Genomic DNA, 4,097 nt, shown 5'->3' on the forward strand with positions numbered 1-4,097 from the left:
CGCTTCCGTCCGCGCCAGGCGCTCTTGCCGGCAGCATCTCGTGAAATGGAGCAGGTTTCTCATTGGATTTCCCGCACACCGGTGCCTCCCGGAAGAAATGGACGTCTCGACTCACATCTCAAGTACTGCTGGATGACATTTCGTATTAATAACACCTGCAAATATTTTGCGAAGTTCTTATCCGTCCGTCTGTCTCTGTCTGTCAGTCTCTCCGTCTGCAACCTAGTATCACCTCCTAAACTGCTGCGCAGACTCTTTTAATGCGACATCTATTTCATAAGAGACTTCTCAATGAAAGCCTTCACCAAACATTTCCAGCAATACAGTTCTTCAACCATACTGATATAAGATCCCTTTACTTAAGTCTACGGACTTCCTTGTACATATAAAAAATCTTTAATCTAATTTTATAGTCAGACCAGAAATAATCTTAATACTCGTATATCGCAAAAAAAAACACATTTGTAAATTTTGAATAAAAGTACACTCCTAGAGGTGCTATTTCAACTGAACTGCTGTACATTCGATAGTGTGTTCTGGCAAATCTCATCCTGAAACACGAAGAGAGTGAGATAGGTTCTCACTGCGGAGACTGTGAATGTAACGTCTTCTGGAATCTGAAGCTGTTTAGTCTGGTAGAGCCTTGTCAACGATTCGGAGGAACATAATGTCTGCATCCCGAGGTTCGAAGGAGCAGTTCCTCCTAAACATTGTTTACGGTCTGCTCAAGATACATCCGAATCTTGATACCTCAGTCACTGAGCTCTACACTCTAGGGTTCGACTCCAAGCAATGCCCATTCTTCACAATCTTATGTCAGCTATCACGACTACATATCTGTCCAGTTTGTTGCTGGCCACTCACTTCCACCTAGTGCCGAGAATTTAGAATGTCTAGGAGCTCACTACTCACCTCCCCCCCCCAGCTGTAAAAGAGGTATCATTTAGCTCACAGACACAGGATCGCCAAGATTATCCAATATATTCTTCGCATTGTGCGTTTTCTTTTGTATTGATGTCAAGAGTTCAAAACTGTTTCAACACCCTTTCTTTTAAGAAATACTGGGAGGCGTTTGATGTATATTTCTGGTCAGAGGTAAGTAGACATCAAGCTAGCAGTAATTCTGGTGACTTCACTTCGCCTGCTTTTCTTTATATGCATCTATCTCTGTACAAAGAGGCCAGAAGAAGTGTTAAACTTATAATTAAGCTATGTAGTGATCAGTTTTTTGCTGATAAAGGTTTCCAAAAATGTTGTCTTCTAAGGCGTGCAAGTAATTGGACAGATCGTGGGCTCGAATATGTTTCAGGGCAGGATTACTTACAAGAATTTTCTAACGTTACCATTTGTGAACAATATTTCACTTTTGTTAATTCCCCGTCTTATAATAAAGTCATCTCATTTTCTTTCTTTCGTTTTCTGTGGCTCTACAGCCTTTTGTTGGACCCTGGTCGATTTTCAGTTTCTTAAACATTTTACAGAGTCGGTAGCACTCCTTGAATGGGGATCAGCTTGTCGCAAGGCCGCTATATACACACAGTACACACAAACACAGAATAAACGTACACAGACATCCATACCTCGAGTGGGATTCAAATCTATGATCCCAGCGTTCGAGCGGACGAAGACATTTCATGCCCCATACAGGGCAATTATGATCGGCAAGTCATCTCACTTACGGCGTTTAATTTCTACTGGTACTTATATTAAGAGATGTCAGTTTCATATGTTTCTTTATGACTATTTAATGACGCTCTTAATAGCTCAAAGTAAGCCTATAGCGTTGAATGGTAGAGTGACATTAGCTACTGGTGCAAATATAAGTCTCGCTTCTCTTATGAAATCGCAAGACTGGATGTTGTTGTTTCTGGTTTTCCCAGTCAATCCAATAAAATGTTTTATAGGCCCTTAAAATAGATCACTGCTGTCTCCCCCCATGTCTTTACCTAAAATTGACGTCAATATAATATGATGCAACGTGATCAATGCAGTTTACAACGACTTCCTGGACTAATTACAATAAGAAACCACCCACACACATACGTACGCACGAGCGTTCAGAGAGCACACACATGAACGTGATAACGGAAAATTTAGTTTTATTCTTTATGTATGAAAAGCATAGCGGGAGCCAGTAATCTCTGATAAAAGAAGTTTTAAATTGTGATTGAGATTGTAAATCTTGAAGGGAAACCAGTAAGTTTGAACCTCTCTCCCCTTCCTGAGGGTCAATTCCTTTCTTCTGGTAAGCTTCTCATTGACCCAGAGCGTGATACAAGATAGCCGTCACGTTTATTTCCACTGCGATAATTTAAACCATATTGTGACATGTAAACCCATTGCTAGGCAACGCCCGTAAAACACGCACGGTAAAATACACAACAGTGGAACAATGGGAACCCATTTCTAGGCAACGGCTTGGTAAACACATCCGCGTAGGCGCAATAACGCCACACCCCAACAGTACTTAGCTATCACATGACTTATATTTTCTGTGTGGGCTGCACTAGAACTGTGTTTTCTGCGTTGTCCATACCCCGAGCCCGCTTGCAGCAGACGGAATTTTAGTTGAGTTCTTAGGTTCCAGGGTGATTGAACAAGAAATGGCAAGAAGACTTCAGAGTGATTCGAAGTGCTAGTTTCTGTGTTGAGATACGTTGCCATGAGACGACTAGTAGAAACTGAGAATCCTAGTGCGTGTGCAACGGTAGATCAGCGATAGTATTCTATTAGTTGTAATTAAGAGAGATTGTAACCGAAGTGCCAAAAAATCCACTCATCAAATCTAGAACCCGTTATTTTCGTCACGCTTACCACCCCTACACGTGGCAATATCTTTGGCAGACCGCCATTCCGGAACAATCTGGTCTCTAAAAGTTATTATATCTTTTAAATCGTATAGTCTTAACGAATTCTGAATTCAGTAAAATCGAGCACAGTGGGACAGTGGGACAGTTTGATAGATCTAGCTCTAACGTGCATCATTTTCAAAAGTTATCATGTTGAAATAGCGATCAATCTGCACCATATGTCCTAAACAATTTTATGACTTTAATCAGTTCATCAAGGCGAACCTTGAAGTGAACAACGGCCGTTTTACCCCAGTTTGTCTTTTTCTATGTTATGGCATACAGATCATAAGCTCTTCTCAGCCAGCACTAAATTATTTAAATAGCAGCGTTAAACTATTCAGGAACGGAAATTAGCAACATCTATTCACTCTTTTAAGGAAGGGAACTCAAAGTACTTCTCGCAAGGTAATTTTCTTTAAGTAAAATTCAGTACATTATGGACAAACAAAAAACAGTCAGATATAGATCTAAGTAAGATTTGAGGCTTTCACGGCGGTGACTATGAAGAAAGCAGTCTTCTGGGATTTGGCACCGTGTATATGTGGTGTTAACCGACGTTTCGGAGGAACGTATCGCCCCCATCTTCAGGGTTGAAGAAAAAGTATAAGTAAATCTGCAAGCGACAACACCGTGAGACACGACGTTCCTCCGAAACGTCGGTTAACACCACATATACACGGTGCCAAATCCCAGAAGACTGCTTTCTTCAGATATAGATCTAAGTTTGTGATGTTCGTTTTCCCACGCGTTTTGTCACTCACAGAGGCCGTGGACCTACTGAAATTCTTCAATTAACACTTTCGCTTGCAGTTATATATTCGAACCAGCATATTCATAAAGAATATATTCTTGACATAACTGGCATTATCAAATTTCATGAATAAGGTAACGAATTCATATCATTGTGTTTTATATGCATGTATATAAACACTCCTTTAGTAGGTTATGTACGTATTATTCTCTTTTACTGTCTAGCTGTAACATTTTTCTTACAGTGATAATACAGTTTAAGTCCATTTCTTCCGGGAGGCACCGGTACGCGGGAAATCCAATGAGAAATATGCTTCATTTCACGAGATGCTGCCGGCAAGAGCGCCTGGCGCGGACGGAAGCGGAAGTACGAGTAAATGCCGAGACGAAGGAAAAAGGCAAAGAGTATTTCTAAGTAAATTCCTGGTAAGATACTGCCAGGAGCTCAACGGCGAATGGAAAGTTCAGCGGGATATGGACTCATTACTGTGAAAT

This window comes from Cryptotermes secundus, unplaced genomic scaffold, assembly GCF_002891405.2.
Source record: "Cryptotermes secundus unplaced genomic scaffold, Csec_1.0 scaffold236, whole genome shotgun sequence".
In the NCBI taxonomy this organism is placed as follows: domain Eukaryota; kingdom Metazoa; phylum Arthropoda; class Insecta; order Blattodea; family Kalotermitidae; genus Cryptotermes; species Cryptotermes secundus.